We start from the raw sequence: 18,819 nt of genomic DNA, 5'->3' as shown, positions 1-18,819 counted from the left end.
TTGGATGCTTTGCTTCTTGATGCTTGTTCCTAGCACTTGAGCTACCTCCCAACTGTGCCCACTTGTCTCTTGCTCTATGTTAAGTGTTTGGAGTTGCTCAATTCTATTGGCGTAGTTAGTTACGTCTTCTCCGATTTTCTGTCTCGTCGAATACAACTCTAGAGAATAGATAGGTGGTCGTCCTCTGCGGTTCCAATGCAGATTTCAACGCTTCCTTTAGTTCAGCCAAATGTCTTATTTCCTTAAACTTGACTGCCTGACGGGCTTTCCCAGTCAGTCTAACTTGTATTCCTTGGAGTAGTCGAGTCTGTACGTGGTCATGTGCGCATGCTAACGCAAACTCGCATTTTTTCAAAAATATCTCTAACTCCTCCTGCTTGTCTCCACTGAACGAGCCTGGCAAGAGTTTTAGAGCAGCCTCCAATCCTATTGTCTCTCCTCTGGGTCTGAATGAATATCGGACACCTGATTGATCCGGGTTTCCTTCAATTATTGGAGGATTTGATATTGCTTGAGTGTCTGCATTCGATTGTCCTTCAGAATTTACCATGATGCTTTGGCGATTATTATCGTTAATACCCGTTGTCTGAACTGCTTCCTGAGTGTCTTGATTCATGTTTTGGTAACTAGAGTTAAGAGGAGGGGAGAGTATATTCCGATTTAAAAGATTTTCTTCAATGGTTTGGTCTAGGATATTAAGGTTGAGTTGATTTTCTGCTACCCCCAAAACAGTATCTACTTCCCCCAAAATTACGGAGACGTTATGTATTAACTCTGAATTATGGTCTATTAGTACGCCAGTTCTGATGAAGATGTTATCAGTACTGATATTCCCAATAGAACGTTCGGATGTCGGATTTTCTGGATTTGAGAATCGTACTGGTAAACTTACACGAGGGGTAGGACTTGGCGGTGTTATAAGATCACTTGATTCGTTATCTGGATTTGGGGACGATCTATCCGACCAGTTTTCCCTTTTTCCGCTCATCTTATCTAGTTGGCTGATACTTAACGAATTGCTAATTTATATATATATATATATATATATATGCTACATATATAGCATATGTGTATGTTTACATGCAATTATACATTAATGCTAATGTTAACTACGATATTAATATTATATTAAAGGCTGATTTACACGATGCCAGTTGTTGGCATGCCAGCTGGCATGCTAGCTGGAAGGTCACTGGCGCCTGCCAACTGGAATTGGCAACCGACTGGCGCCCATCGTTTACATGATGCTAGTTACTGGAAGACACTAGTAGCAACTAGTAGTGTATTATCAATTCAAGTTATCACGTTATCACGTCTTGTATAAAATATAAACATTGACTTATAATGATATTTTAATATAGTTATGGCAGAAACAACATACAGCGATACATTAAAAAAAGCAGTGTGTTCTATTACTACACTATTGTGTGACGAACTGTTGGAGATATGTGAAGAAGAATCGAAGAAGAGAAAAGGAAAAGTTTGGGTTAGAAATTGGATGGATAAAAAGAAATGTGGAGCATCAGAAACAATTATAAGAGAACTTAGAGACAATAATCCACTTGAATTTAAGTCTGTTATCAGGCTAACACCCGAACAGTTTGAAGAGTTGTTGTTTAAGATAAGTCCGATCATAAGCCGTGCTGACACTTTTATGCGCCCAGCTTTATCTGCCAGGCTAAAGTTAGAATTAACCCTAGCATTCTTGGCCTCAGGAACAAACTCTAGAATACTGTCAGTAATGTTCCGCGTTTTCAAAGCATCAATTTCAAATATGATACCTGAAGTATGTGATGCTATCTATTCAGTTTTGAACGATTACATAAAAGTAAGTATTTATTTACAAAAAAAAAACAATATACTTTTACTGTAATGTCATTTACATAATTATTACACATTCATAATTCATTCAACATAATAAAAAAAAACAATTTTAATTAAGATATTGTACATCAGATCCTAAGAAATCACTATTGATATCAGAGTTAACCAAAGCTGCATGTATGATATCTGTTGTTGTAACACTACTAGGGCGGCTACTACTTTCTTCACTGGTTGTTGTTTGTGGTGTATATGGATTGAATTGAAAATTAGATGCAACACTACTAGGGCGGCTACTACTTTCTTCACTGGTTGTTGTTTGTGGTGTATATGGATTGAATTGAAAATTAGATGCAACGCTACTAGGGCGGCTATATGAAGTTGATGGTGATACCCCTCTCATATTTTTTAACCGGTAATCCATCAGAACTTTTTGTAGATCAAAGTTTGCTAATAATCTATCGTATGATGGTAACTCCCGTAGTTGAATCGCAATATGCTTTCCCATTACATCACACTCATCATCCTGAATAGCTGTTTTTGTAGTATTCATTGTTTTATTTAAATTTTTTAATTCATGGACGGCATCGGTTATGGCATCCAACCTTCGTTTTTTACCTTTATTTTTTGAGCGTGAGGGGATTTTATAACTCGACTTATCACTTCCAGGGGTACTTTCTAACTGTTCTCTTGCATTAGTCAAATCCTCATCAGGAACAGCTTCGTCATCTTGTTCATTAATAGTGTCTTGGGTCAAAGTGTCTTGGGTTATGGTTCCCTAAAAAGTTAAATATTTCAGACTGTTACAAGTTATTACAATTTCTACTGTTTTTCAGGTGCCAAATTTAAAGGAATGGGAAGAAATTCAATTTGGATTTAATGAAAAGTGGAACTTCCCTGGATGTTGCGGAGCCATAGACGAAAAACATGCAGTAATTAAAGCACCCCCAAGCGCAGGGAGTGAATACTATAACTACAAAGGTATAAACAGTATTGTACTTCTTGGTGTAGTCGACCACAACTATTGCTTCAGATACATTGACAGGGTTGCTACAGAATTTAGATTTCAAAATTCCCTGATTTTCCAGTCATTTTCCAGAACATTTTCTATAAAATAGTTACTAAATGTATATGTTTTTTTTTTTTATAACACCTATAGCTGTGATAATAGGAAACATAGATTTGTTTATTTTAAAAATCACAGATTAATTATTATTATTATTATTATTATTATTATTAATTTTTTATTTATTATTATTTATCGTAGGAAAATTGTATAATACAAGAGCATGAATATAAACAACATAATATTAAATTAATAATAAATAATACAATTTGAATACATTTAATTATTGTAAGAAATCAAACCAAAACTTAACAACTTCAGACTTATGGGTTGTATAAATAGTTACTGAATAGTTTTTTTAATAAACTATTATTGTATAATATAAAATACATTTAATAATTATAAGAAATCAAACAAAAACTTAACAACTTCAGACTTATGGGTTGTATAAATAGTTACTGAATAGTTTTTGTAATTAACTATTATTATATAATATAAAATACATTTAATTATTATAAGAAATCAAACAAAAACTTAACAACTTCAGACTTATGGGTTGTATAAATAGTTACTGAATAGTTTTCTTAATTAACTATTATTATATAATATAAAATACATTTAATTATTATAAGAAATCAAACAAAAACTTAACAACCTCAGACTTATGGGTTGTACTTGTATACATAATAACTGAATAGTTTTTTTTTAATAAACTACATTTAATTATTATAAGAAATTAAACAAAAACTTAACAACTTCAAACTTATAGGTTGTATAAATAATAACTGAATAGTTTTTTGAATAAACTATTATTAAATAACATTAATACATTTAATTATTATAAGAAATTAAACAAAAACTTAACAACTTCAAACTTATAGGTTGTATAAATAATAACTGAATAGTTGTTTGAATAAACTATTATTAAATAACATTAATACATTTAATTATTATAAGAAATCAAACAAAAACTTAACAACCTCAGACTTATGGGTTGTACTTGTATACATAATAACTGAATAGTTTTTTTTTAATAAACTATATTTAATTATTATAAGAAATTAAACAAAAACTTAACAACTTCCAACTTATAGGTTGTATAAATAATAACTGAATAGTTTTTTGAATAAACTATTATTAAATAACATTAATACATTTAATTATTATAAGAAATCAAACAAAAACTTAACATTTTATACAAAATGATAAGAAATTATTTTTGAAGTTTTGACATCTCTTCGTCAATAGCTTCAGTTTCTTTCATAGCACTTTCAAGTAATCGTCGTCTTTTTTCTTTGAGTTCTTTAAGCTGTTCATTAGCTCTTTTTTGGTTTTCAGCAAATCTCTGCTTTTCTTGATCTTCTTTTTTTGCTTGTTCTAATGCTTCATGGTAATAAGATCTAGCATTTCGAACTGCATGAATCATAGTTTTTGATATATTTACTTCTTTAGTACCACCAGCAGCATTAATGGCTGACCAAACATGTCTTTGCCCAATTAACGAATCTTCCTTCATATTTTCAGATATACACTCTTTATTTATAGAGAATCTTCGTTCAACAGCTGCATTCCCATGGAATAAAATGAAAATTGTTTTCAGAAAACGCATTGTTTCAACAGACAAATTGCACATACTTGGCAAGTTTGTCCAAAATTCATCCAGACGATCAGTCTTTAAATAATTGTTACACCGTTCAATAAATTGAGAATTATTAAAAAGCTTTATAAACTCTCTTTCAACTCTATCAGCTGCACAACCAGAGATCAAATTATTGTCAACGAAAATTTCCAAAGTATTTTTTAGTCGACGTAAAGATATTTTAAAATTACTTGCAATAATATTAGGATCACAGAATGTAATGCTTCTCACTATGGGGTATTTTAGTGGAGACTTGTCAAGTAATTTGGAACAAAATTTTTGAAAAATCAATGAACAGTCAAGTCTGAATTTTAACATGTCTTTATCATTTATCTGTTCAGTATTCCTTAGAGCTTGACGAGTTGTATAGCCCAAGTCAATATATTTGGCTAAACGAATGTTATTCTTATCAGTAACATCAATACTAGTGATAGAAGTTGATTCAAAAATTTCCTTTTTTATAAATTGTTGCATTACTGTTTCCATAATAGTTTTTAAATCGGTGTACAAAAATGGAGCCATTGGGGCATCTGATTGATAATTCCGTAAAAAAGGTTCAACTTCATTTGCCAATGATTTAAAGAAAGCAAGTTTGGGTTTTAATAATTTATCATTTAAGCAATTGATCATTATTTTATAACTTAGAGAAGTTGGTTCTCTAGGTGTATTTTTAACAAAATTTACATACTTTTCCAAATTTGGTAAAATTTCTTCAGCTCTTTCAGCTACTTGTATATTTTGAAGCCATCTTACTGGACAAAACTTGAGAGGGAATTTGTATGATCCAGAGCATTTAGTATAGTCGGATCTGCGAGCAGTACATTTTTAAAATTATTATAAATAGCTCTTAAAAACTCAATGATTTCCCACTTGCTCGTCTGCATAGCAACTTTAAACGAATTGTGTAATGTGTGAATTCCACAAGTACCCAAGTCCAACATTACTGTATTGATGTTAGGCATGTTAGCTAATTCCATCTGCAATGTCTTTAAAACTTTAATGTTGACATAAGGCCCATCCATCGATAAATGTATCATTTTATTAAGATCAAAATTCTTGAGGGCACTCTTCAAGGCTTCTAATAAATCAATAGCAGTCGTGTGTCCTAAAAACATGATGTCAAATAACGAGAAATTACTTTATTAGATGACTTGCACCAAAATCTCACGATTATATCCATTTGTTCTTTTTGAGATATTTTGTTAAGTGATTCGTCAAATGATATAGAAAAAAAATCGGAATCTAGAACTTCTGAGATTAAACTCTCAGAAAAATACTTTCCTAATCCATAAATGATTACATAGGTTAATTTAGCTCTTTGAAGTTGTATATTTGAAGCAATTTCAGAATCTGGATACATATATTTCATAATTTCCACACATCTCCCACCAGCCGACATTGATAAATGATTTTCAATACATCTTAAAGCCCATATTATTTCAGCCCTTGTAACATTATCTCGCTCAAGAAAAGTAGAAATATTTTGTTTTTTGGTAGACACTGTACAATTATTCTTAACCGTAGATTGATTAGCGTTAACATCGTTAGGCGCCGTTAACATATCATTAACATTATAACTCTCTTTTTGAGCATTAGTAATAGTTGTGTGTTTTTTACCTTTCATATGACTAAGAATTGCTGTAATACCCATGTTGCTTAATGAAAATGACTTCAGACAGAGTTTGCAAAACGCAGAATTTTTATTGCCAACATCTTCCTTTATCCAAGAATATTTGTCAATCCAATTACTTTGAAAATACGTTTTAGCCATAGTAGATACAATTTAAATAAAATATAAATTAATAAATGATATTTTAACAGACAAAAACTTAACAAGTATGTAGTATATAATATTTAACGTTTTTGAAAATGAATGGCCAGCATTATTATCATATATAATAAATGATTAGATATAAATGGTTAAATAATGTTATCACAGAAGAATATCAAAGACATTAAACATTTATATTTTACATATTGGGTGATAAAGATTGGTCTTTATTATCTATATTTTATTAACTGCCTATACAGATTAAACATACTATTGAATCAATAGTATTGATACCTATTATGTTATGAAATATCGTCGAAATAAAGCGATATATTGATTCAAGTTTTTGTTCCTAATATATTAATTATCTATCAGACATAATTTAAAAATAATTTTTGTATGAATATATAAAACTAAATAATGAATAAAGTTTGGAATACATAGTTTAATAGTTATATATGTATCGGAAACCATGCTTTAATATTATAAATATTTTTCCATAATTTTTCCTTATTTCCCTGAGTTTCCCTGAATTTCACTGACAAATAAAAAAATCCCTGACAATTCCAGGTTTTCCCGGTTTTCCAGGTAGCGTAGCAACCCTGATTGATGTCGGATCTTATGGGCGAAATGCTGATGGTGGTGTTTTCCAGTCCCGGCTGGCCGTTCCCTTTTAGTCGCCTTTTACGACAAGCAAGGAATACTGTGGCGGTATTCTGTCCTCGGCCCCAGCCACAGGGCTAAGCTCCTCGTCGTCCCTAGACGTATGAGACACGCTCCTGTAAGGTATAAACGCCTTATCGTTTCTTTGACAGTTGCTGTTTTCATAATATGATCCATATCATCGAACCACGGCAATAAAGACTTGTACACAAGATTAGTGCCTGAACCACTAGATTTACTTTTTGCTATTTTAGCCAACTCTAAATAATACGTTGAACGCAGAGCCTTAATTTTTTTGGTTACCTCTTTTTTTTTTTTTTTTCTTTATTATTATTACATACACAATCTGTACCTCGTGGGTACAATAAGAGTATTAGCTAAAATATAAAAACAATACATGAATATCTTGATAAAAGCAGCCACCCATTGATGACACTTATAAATTGAAGTTATACATTAAGTTTTCTCATAGATACATCTATGTTTATTGATTGCTTTTTTTTTTTTTTTTTTTTTTAATTATGATATTAAGTCAGCATATCTCTGCACCAGTTGCGTTTTAATCGCCTGGAGGATTTCCCGGAATAGCATATGATGAGAGTGTTTTGACTAAAGGATTTGAGTGAGTTGCAAGCCTTTTATGAAATCTTTTATAATAAATAGCAGCTTCTTCTTTAATAGTTTTAATTTTTAGGTCTGCATGGAGAGTATGATTGGAAACATACGGGGGGGGGGGAGTTTGTTAATATTCTTAATGTTATATTTTGAAAAGTCTGAATACGATTTGTATTTGATTTTTTGGCATTTCCCCACAGTTGGATACCGTAGGTCCAAATGGGTTTAATGAGGGATTTATACATTAGTAGTTTTATATTAAGGTTGGTGTGTTTGTTATTCACTAGTAAAGATTTAAGCATACGAAGTCGGAGATTTAGTTGGAGTCTTTTAGCACGTGTATGTTGGGCCCATGTTAGTATACGGTCAAGGGTTAAGCCAAGATACTTAACTGTAGGAGTGGACGGAATTTGCGTACCAAAGAGAGTGACTGGCGGGCAGTGTCCTAGCTTAAGAGTAAAAGTAGTGTGATTAGATTTGGTTTGATTTACCTTAATCCTCCAATTATTGTACCAGGTTTCCATAAGGGAAAGATGATTTTGTAGATTAAGCGATGCTACAATGGGGTTTTCGTTTATAGATATGATGAGTTTATCATCTGCATAGTCTGCCACAATGGTGTTGGCGGAGGTTGGTTGATCAGAAGCATATAAGTTGTATAGTAATGGAGAAAGGATACCCCCTTGCGGAACACCAGCTCTGATGTTTGCTATGTTTGAGTATGCAGATTTAAAATGAACTTGAAAATAACGATCAGTTAGATATGATTTAAGTAGCGTGAAGTATGTTGGGGGCAAAAAGGTCTTTACCTTGTAAAGCAGCCCTTCATGCCATACACGGTCAAAGGCCTGTTGAATGTCAAGTAATACACAAGAACAATACATTTTTTTTTCAAGTGCGAAAGAAACCGAATCAACTAGCCTGTGTACTTGATGGATTGTAGAATGATGTGCGCGAAAACCGAATTGATAGTTAGGTAATATATTTTTTTCACTAATTATGGGAAGAATGCGATTCAGAATTAGTCTTTCTAACACTTTTCCGAAGAAAGGTAATAGACTAATTGGTCTATATGACGTTACCAGGTCAGGGGGCTTGTTTGGTTTTGGGAAAAGTATGATTTTGGAGAATTTCCATAAAAGTGGGAAGTATGACAATCTGAGTATGGCATTATATATATGAGTTAGAAATACGATTGCGCGTTTAGGAAGGCATCTGGCTACTTCAGCCGTTATTAGGTCAAAACCCGGAGACTTCCTAAGAGTGTGCTTTTGAATTGCAAATTTAATATCGCTTGATGAAAAATGTTTAATTGGGGAAGATAGAGTTAAAGGCATATCAAGACCACTAAGAATTGTATCAGAGTTGGCAGGTAAAATATCTTGATGAGGTTGAAAAACATTAAAGAGGTGATTTTTAAAAAGTTCTGCTTTCTCTGTGTCAGACACAGCGAAGCTCCCATCAGTTTTTTTAATAGGTGGAGTGGTTATTTTCAAATGTAGAGCTTGTTTGGACGCTTTCCAAAGGCTACCATTATTTGTAGATAATTTTCTCACGAAATTTTCGTAGTTAAGATTTTTGATTTTTGCTAAGACTTTTTTAAGATGATTGCCTAAGTTATTGTATGTTTGTTTGTGGGAGGGTAAACGAGTACGTTGGTAGAGGGCTCTAGCTCTTCTCTTTTCTGATATTAGGATACGGATATTAATCGGCAGCGAATTAGAGTTGGTTTTATGTACATTTTTAGCTGTGTTGGCCGCCCAGGCTGCTGATTGAATAACATTCGTTAGGTTATTTACAGCTGCATCTATGTCATCATTGGATTTCAATCTGACATTTAGTTGAAGGTTCTGGTTTACCAGGTCGTGGAATTTGTAACGATCAGTAGTGGTGTGAAATAATTTTAGTGGTTCCGTATTAATTGAAGGATAGTCGTTAAGTGTGAGAATAACCGATGAGTGATCAGAATTTAAGTCTAGAATATTATCAATGACATAGTGCACATTTGAAGGGGTTTTTGTTATAAAAATATCTAATATGTCTGGATTTTTGTGTCGGGACGAAGGCCAATAGGTGGGTCCTGGAGGCGCAAGCACCTTGAATTTTCTTGTATTTACAAAATTTAAGAGAACATTACCGCGTGGGTTGTTCACTCGACAGCCCCAACTCTGATGCTTCGCGCTATAATCCCCACCTATGATGAAGTTATTGTTTATTGTGTTGAAGTAATTTGAAAAGTTCTCATAGGAAACATTATGCTTGGGAGGTGAATAAATTGCTGCAACTGTGATTGGAACATTATTTACATAGATTTGAATAGCACAAGATTGGAAAATATCTTCGCAGACACTTGGAAGAGATTGATATAGGATTGAATATTTAACAAAAATCGCGACACCACCATGAGCTGTATTGTCGGGATGATTGGCTTTATGGAGCCTATAACCGGGTATATGTACGTGTGAGTATGAGGTAAAGTGCGTTTCTGTAATTAAAGCAATATCAATGCGTCTATTATTTAGTACTGATTGAAGTTCCGATAAATGATTTTTTAGTCCATTAGCATTGAATAATAAAACAAGTAGAGATTTATTTGTAGCGGTATTAGTCATTTTTTTTATCCAGTAACGAGAAGATTACTTTAGTAAGTAGTGCTATAAGTGGATTTATCAAAGATTTAAATTCCTCTAGAAAAAGAGTCATTGCATTATTAATGTTAGATTCAGAGGAAGGAGAAGGATGTGATGTGCGTTGGCTAGAGGTAGCCTGCGCATATGTCCGAGCATTATTTGAGGGAGCGTCATTTTCTGGGTGGCTAGTTTGTACATTGTATTTCTTAAATCTAGGATTATCCGAGAGAAAGGCATTGTTTGGTGAAGGTTTCTTGCGCCGTTGAATTTCTTTATAAATAGAGCATCCTCTATAGCTGGCTGGGTGGTTGCCTAGGCAGAGCGCACATTTAGGTGGGGCATCCCGGGAAATGGTGCAGTCGGATGACTGGTGATGGCCGCCGCATCGTACGCAGCGTGATAAGTAGTTACAGTAGGATTACGTGTGACCGTATTCTTGACAATTTAAGCACTGGCTAATTATCTTTGGTTTATATGGCTCCTCTACTTTAATTTTAGTGTGGAGCATGGAGGTCAGTTTATAGATGTCATTTGATTGAGGGGAAGGTTCCAGGTCAACGAAAAAGAGTGGTAATTGATGTTTGTGCACCTTATGAAGAACATTTGTAACGGTACGTACCTCAAAATCACGGAGTTCCAATTCAGATTTGATTAGGCTGGTATTAGTTGTTGGGTGTAGATTTCTGATCACTACACGTGTGGGTTTGTCTTGTTGAAGTTGGTATGTATGATATTCGGCATCTCGATCCTTGAGAAAGTGTATAAGCGTTCTATATGCTTCCGGAGTACTTGTTTGAATTTTTAGACGATCCGTAGAGGATTTACAAATTAAGTTTTCAACGCCAAGAAACGCCAAATAAGACTTGTGCAAAGTCCTGGAAAATCATCAACACCTTTTACAAAAATAGGTGGAGGGGATTTGATTTGCGATTCTGCGTTAGATTGACCTAAGTTATTAGTGGTATTGGTAGCGTGTTGAGTGTCATCATTATTGTCTTGTTGGGTGAAAACTTCGAATCTATTTCTAGACGCGAATAATTTTTTTTTAGTTGGTTGAGTTGGTGTTTTAGGTGAGTTTTGAGATTCTGAAGTCGAGGAGGTTGAGTGATTTCTTTTATTAGTAGACTTGACGATCCACTCACCATTTGGTGAGGTGTCTAAGCCATTCGATTGAGATGGTGAGATGTGAGTAGTTGTGTTAATGATTGTAATTGGTGGCACCGTTTTCTTCGGATTATTGCTTTGGTTTCTGTTGTTACTCATTATTACGTGAGTATATAGACATGCGTGTGTGTATTATAAATATATATATATATTATTTAGCTTGTTGCGGTTGCGATAGCGAGAATTGAGAGTCGCGATAAGAAACTATAATAAAAACCAAGGCCGCCGCGGCGACGGCCGAGTTAAGTATACACTGTTAATGACCACTATAATAGAGAAAATGGTACACATGAACACATAGGTTGCATTAAAAACATAAGAAATGTTAAGAACAACAAAAAAATAAAATAAAATACTGCAATTAATACATTTTGATATTTATTGAAAGAGTAATAGTTTAACAATTATTAAACACACCGGGTGCGAATACGTGCGCGCCGGACGACTGCTATCGCAGAACTGGGTACCTGAGGTACCTCTTTAATAGTTAAATTTAATTCGGACGCGATAGCCAGAGCCCAATTTAGGAATTTTGGGGCCCGGGTCAAATTTTTTAATGGGGCCCCAAAATTAATTATTATCTAAATTTTAAATAATCAACTTAAGTTATAAATGTAGTCTTTATGCTATATAGATTGGTTATATTCAATTTATTTAAGATTATAAATCAATTATACCATAATAATAATATATTCCTAATTTTAAAACTGAAGATCGACATATATTTATTTATTTGCATTTTTTTATACTAGAACATAAAGTTTATACAATATAATGTATCGTGTATACTACATTTTTATTGCGATCGACCTACAGTCCTATAAAGATCGACTGATTGGTGACGCTTCTTAATTCCTGATTTTGATTTGTAAAAGTTTTTTAACAATTTAGAAAAAAAGTTGACAATAAATTTGGTTTTGGTTATTTTCGATTGAATATTTGTAAAAAATTTGGAACGGTCGCGACGTTTAGACGCTGTTTGTAAAACCGTTTTGACGCAGCGTTTGAATGCCGCGTCTAGTGTCGACTAACCGCAAGGTCCGAACGCCGCGTCCGGACGCTGTAAGGAAAACGTACCTTAATTATTTAATAAATATTAATAAAAATGAAACGATGAAATTAAAAATATGAATATAAATAAAGAAATGTCAGTACATAAATTGTAATCATAACGATATAAAGTGCTTTTGACCAACTTTATCTTAAAACTTATTAGCTTATGTTATCGATTAGAAAATAATTTATCATAAATTCCATTACGATACCTACGTGACTAACGAAACTACGTAACCAATAATATCATACAATTATTTCAAAATGCCACTTTAATAATTAAATATCAACAGAGGTTCGGGGCCCCAAATAATATCGGGGCCCGGGGCTGCAGCCCCCCCCCCCTAAGTTGGGCTCTGGCGATAGCTTCCATAGATGAACTCCTTGTATTGCATTACGATTACGATACTCCGGGATAAACATATTCCACAGATTTTCGTGCTCCCGGTATAATTGCACGAATTTTAATGTGGTTTCCTCACTCTAACGACTAGCCATAGCCATTTCGATTTTCAGTTTCACACACGTGTACGATGTACTGTTAACATTGATAATTAAAATATTATATCACTGTTATAATCCAGTAGTTGGCGCGTGAATGTTGCTGTTTACACGATGCCAGTTAGCTGTTGTCGTTGTGGTGATGTAGTGGAGGGGGGAAGTTGTCGCGCCAGCAAAACAAAATAATTTGTTTTACTGGCAATGCCATCTGCTGGCACGACAGTGCCCACTGGCTTTCTCCAGTTGCTGGCAGATTATGTATAAACGTTGCCAGCCACTGGCAATCAGTAACTGGCGACTTCGACTGGTACGCCGACTGGCATCGTGTAAATCAGCCTTAATACAATAATACTACAGATTTACGATTCTGAATTATACAGAAAGAAAATATAAAATATAAAAAAAAATAGATAAGAAAGATAACGTACTTCTTGATCAGTACCGAGTGTAGTCGAGATATGGTTTCAAAAAATTTTTATTATTATTATTATTATTATTATTTAATTTTTTTTTTTTACTTACTTACAGTAGTGCAGTTAAAATGATCCTTGCCATGGTTTTTTTTTTTTTTTATATATACCTATTTACTGATTTTTTTACACTTCTACTGGATGCTTGAATGATCTGCACTGATGTTCTGCTTAGCTTGGCTCGAATTCCTTGGATGTTAACGTTTTTTTTTATTAACGTTCGCTAGCCCCGAAACTGCTGGCGCGGGGACCACTACACCCTGTAGTGGGTTTCTCTGCTTTCTCACGACTCGTCGTTAATAAACAACGGTCGCGTATTTATTTTGATAACGATGATTGTGTATTTACACCGATTACATATTTTTGCGTATTTTTAAATTTAACACTTATCACGAATTCGAACTGCTAACGCGAGTCGTGTTGTTTATTTACACTTCGCGGCGGCGCTGATTACGAGCGTCGTACGCTGGTGCGCGTGGATATCAGTGTTGTAGCGGCTATCAGCTGCTGGTACTATAATAAAATATATATATATATATTTTTCGGCGGCGGCACAGACGTCTGGTTTCGTAACTATCATACGCGGCGAATGCGTGCGTGCGTAAAGCCGGGTTTACACTAGGATAGTACTCGGCCGAGTCACTAAAGCATGTTACTAAAATTGAGTACTAAATTGCGTCCAGTAAGTGTCCATACACAGTATAGTAAAATTGATTAGTGTTCATGTCTAGTGTCTACTAACTTTTTAGGTTAACTAGGTATGTGTAGCTGTTGTTGATTTGTGAGTGAAAATTGTGCATATATTTTTGTAATATTATGATATATTATTTAATTAATTAATTTAATTAAAACCTATAATAGTTTATAATAAGTTTGTATATATAGGTACCTATATCCTATAGGTTATATTATACATATTACGTAGGTATACAACATTTTAAATTTTATATATTATTATTTATATTTACTAAAGCAAAAATGGATAAAGAAAAAATACGAAAATTAATATCAAAACGTTGCTTATCAATCATCAGTCAGGAATTATTGGATTTGATAAAAGAAGAAAGAAAGAAGAAAGAAAGAAAGAAAAGAATTTGGATAAGAAAATGGATGGAAAAGAGAAGTACACATGGTGTTAGTAATTTACTTTTAAATGAACTAGTAGAAAACGACATTGGTACATTTACCTACTTGGTAAAGTTTATTCAAGAATTCAAAAATGTGATACTATCTTGGGGGAAGCTATTCCAGCCAAAATAAAATTGCAAGTGACACTGTCATTTTAGCTACAGGAAATAGTTATAGAAATCTCCAACAGTCATTTCGAGTATCCAAAGCTGTAACCTCAAAATTTGTTCCTGAAGTGTGCGATGCAATTTATGAACACTTGCGGGATTTTTTACAGGTAAAAACAAAAGTATTGCTTTATTGTAATTTTATTCCAAAAATGGTTGTATGTAAACATTTAAACATTTTGTTGGGGCCAAAGGGGATATTTAATCAAAAATTCCGTACTTTGGTGTATTGCTGTAATTTTATTGAATACAAAAAATATACTGATCGCAAGGTAACGCGTCGAGACGGTGTGGCTTGTATGATAGCTATAACGCTACTACTGTATATGACACAACGGCGATGCAGTCGCCCGAGCGACGTCTTATCGCTCACCTTTATTGTGCCGGTCTACCGGCTATCGTAATAATAATTTCAATTTGCTCGGCTCCAACACACCGCCCGCCATTTTACGCTTGCGTAAAATATCAGCTAGTTAACATAATTAATAAATTGTTACATAATACTTGATAATAAATAATACAAAAAATGCGATGATGCTATGATCCGTGATCGCTAATTCCCACGAATAATAACTGACAAATATACATTATACTGGTGTGTGTGTACGGCGATCGTACAGACACACAAACAAAAAGATCGACGAATTCTTACTACAATAGTTTATTTCTATTCAAACATTACTTACAAATCGCTCGCGTACTAGGACGGCCGATGACTGACTAGGGGTCGTCTATGTCGCCTATATTTATTAAAAACGAAACAGGTTCTAGAATGTTCGCGACCCGGCACGCCACCGCACGACGGTTCGCGAACATTCGTTAAGCCGATAACAATAATAATAATACTCTAATTTACGTACGCTCCCAACAGCTCGGCCTTCCTGACTTTTGTTCGTCCCGAACATGGAACTATACAGTAAACTGTTAAATCTTATACAAAATAAACATACAAATACAAAATAAATGTAAAAATACAAAATCATATAAAAATACAAAATCATTACACCAATATATCTGACACAAAATATATATATAAAATCATTATGCCTACATATCTTACACAATAAATATAAAAAAAAAAAATAAATACAATACATATTATATTACACGTTTACATAATCAACATAAGTACTGCGTAAGGAAAGAAAGAGAAAAAAAAAAACTGATACGCTATGGTATGTTTGCCATTTTTACCCAACTTTTCATTTGGTCAGGACCAATTATACCTTCATACGGCCTTTGAGTAACTTGGTTACCTTCAATATCTCCGACAACATATCTATCATGATCTAGTACTTTTCTCACGACATATGGTCCTTTAAATTTAGGTATGAGTTTTTTATTCACGCCAAGAGTCACATCAACATTCTTTATCATGACATAATCACCAACATTATATTTTATAGGCTCCTTATGACTATCATTATAATATTCTTCGCTTTTCGTTTGTGTCTTAACAATTTGTTCGGACGCTTTTCCTCGGATCTCCAGCAAATCAAATTTATTTTCATTTATTTCCTCTAACACATGTCTCAGTTCATCATTCACATCTCCTACTTGATTAATACCAAACAACAATCTGCTAGGTGTTTGTCCGGTCGATCTATGTACAGTGTTATTTATTGCAAACTCAACTTTATATATAACTCTGTCCCACTCGTCATTCGGTTCTGCGATTTTTGCTAACATTGGCACTATTGAACGGTTGACGACCTCAACCTGACCATTTGCTCTAGGTGTCCCGGTTGCTATCAACACATGTTCAATGGTTTCCGACACCAAAAATGTTTTAAAGTCATTTGACGTGAAGGCAGTACCTCTGTCGGAAATAAGACGTTTTGGTTTTGAATAGGAACAAAAATAACCTTTTAAATGTGATACCACTTCTTCAGTTTTTGTCGTCTTACTCGGATAACATCGTACGAACTTAGAAAAACTATCAATAACGACCAAAATAAATTTATTATTATTTTTAGTTTTTTCTAACGGTCCTAAGTGATCAACATGAATAGTTAAGAACGGGCGGTCACCTTTCGGAATGCTATGTAAATACCCCTCGCGTTTGCCTGCTATCGGTGAATATTCTATGCACTTCAAACAATTACGTACATAATTACGAACTTTTAATTTCATTTCGGGAAACCAATATATTCGCCTAACATTTTCAATCACTTTTTCTACTCCTACGTGTGCCATGTCATCGTGGCAACTCCGAATTACATTATTTTCCATAGTTTGTGGTACGTAAAACAACAACTTATCTTTCTCTTTGCGATAAACTAGACCTTCTCGCAATTCAAATTTTTTATCACTTCTAACCTGTAAATTATTTCGAATTTTTACAATATTTTCGTCTATTCCTTGTTTTATCGCCAATATTTGTTCAAAAGTATTGGCTTCCAAAATTAAAATATTATGGCACCTACTCAACGCGTCAACGTGTCCCATTCCCGTTCCAGGTCGATGAATAATTTCAAAATCATAATTTTGCAATAAAAGAGCCCATCTGGATATTCTGGGATTAATAGTCTGCTTGTCCAATGTTAACCTTAAGCTATTACAATCTGTCACAATTTTAAAATGTATTCCAGCTAAGTAAACATGAAATCGTTTAATTGAATACACTACTGCTAAACATTCTAATTCAAAGCTATGATAACGAGATTCGGCCTCTGTCGTACGTTGACTAAAGTAAAACACTGGGTGGAGTTTCCCGGTCGACTGCCTTTGTAACAGTACTGAGCCATAACCATACGAACTAGCGTCACAGTGTAATTCTGTTTCAGCTGACGGGGAATATATACTAAGTATGGGCGTTTCGGACAATTTTTTCTTTAACGTATCGAACGAACATTGTTCAGCCTCACCGAAAACAAATTGAGTGTCTTTCTTCAGTAAATTTTGTAACGGTTTAGCAACTAACGAAAAATTGGATATGAATCGTCGGAAATAACTGGCTAATCCGATAAACTGTCGTACCTGTTTTTGATTCTTGGGGACAGGATAATTTGTAACGGAATCTATATTTCTAGGACTAGGACGTACACCTGATTCATTTATCACATATCCTAAGTACTCTATACTATCATACAAAAATGAACATTTATCTAACCGAAACTTCAAATCGAACTTGGCTGCGAGGTTAAACACTTTTTTTAAAATAATGAAATGATCTAGAACAGTTTCCGTCGCGATTAATATGTCGTCCATATACAGTATTATCTCTTCTTTATCAATTAAATCGGCAAAAATCTGTTGTGTAAATCTCGAAAAAACTTTAGGTGCATTTGCCAATCCAAACGGCATTTTTAAATATTCGAACTGCCCTAACGGCGTTACGAAAGAGGTAAACGGGACGGACTTCTCATTCATCCTAACATGATGGAACCCATTTTTTAAATCTATGTGCGAAAAATATTTTTTATTTTTCAATTTATCGATTTGGTCGTCAATAAGAGGTGCAGGAAAATTGTCTTTAGGTATGTTTACACTCATGCACTTTCCGTTTCAATTTTCAATTCAACATGCGTTTCAACATTCAATTCCACTTTCACCAAGTGCATGCCTTTAATGAATGCTTCAGATGCATGCTTTTTTCTGTTCACACCAGCGACGTCAAAGTAGTCACCTTCCAGCATTTTAATAAAAATCATGTCGGATTCAAATCTACTTCTCGGTGTCAGTGCGGCCTACTTAATTATTGCGAGTGCAAATAAAAAACGTAGGAAAAAGCGTTCATTGTGGGTTAAAAATTATTTAAAAAATCGAAATTTCGGAATTATAGATGATTTGCAATTAGACGAAGATATTTTATTTAGAAATTTTACGCGAATGTCTCAAGCCAATTTTTACTCAATATTAAAAATAATTGAACCCGAAATAGTAAAACAAAACACTCGTTTCAGAGAGGCCGTTCCAGCTAAAATTAAGTTATTAATAACGCTAAGATATTTAGCTACAGGAGATTCGTTTTCCTCTTTAATGTACCTGTTTAAAGTCTCCAAGCCATTTATATCGACTATGTTGCCCACGGTATTGAAAGCTATAATAAATGCTCTACAGAATTATATAAAGGTAAGTAAATGTATTCATACAATTAAATTAGGTTTAAGGTATACATTATATAGTACC

At 33.8% G+C, this 18,819-nt stretch overlaps 1 pseudogene; it reads right to left on the bottom strand.

The window, feature by feature from the left end:
• Positions 1-1,933: 1,933 nt before the first annotated feature.
• On the bottom strand, positions 1,934-12,920 carry LOC149060470 (uncharacterized; annotated as a pseudogene).
• Positions 12,921-18,819: the final 5,899 nt, after the last annotated feature.

Source organism: Diuraphis noxia, unplaced genomic scaffold, assembly GCF_037042655.1.
Source record: "Diuraphis noxia isolate RWA-SAM2 unplaced genomic scaffold, SU_Dnox_SAM2 contig0001, whole genome shotgun sequence".
In the NCBI taxonomy this organism is placed as follows: Eukaryota; Metazoa; Arthropoda; class Insecta; order Hemiptera; family Aphididae; genus Diuraphis; species Diuraphis noxia.
This window is presented reverse-complemented; position numbering and strand designations above follow the sequence as displayed.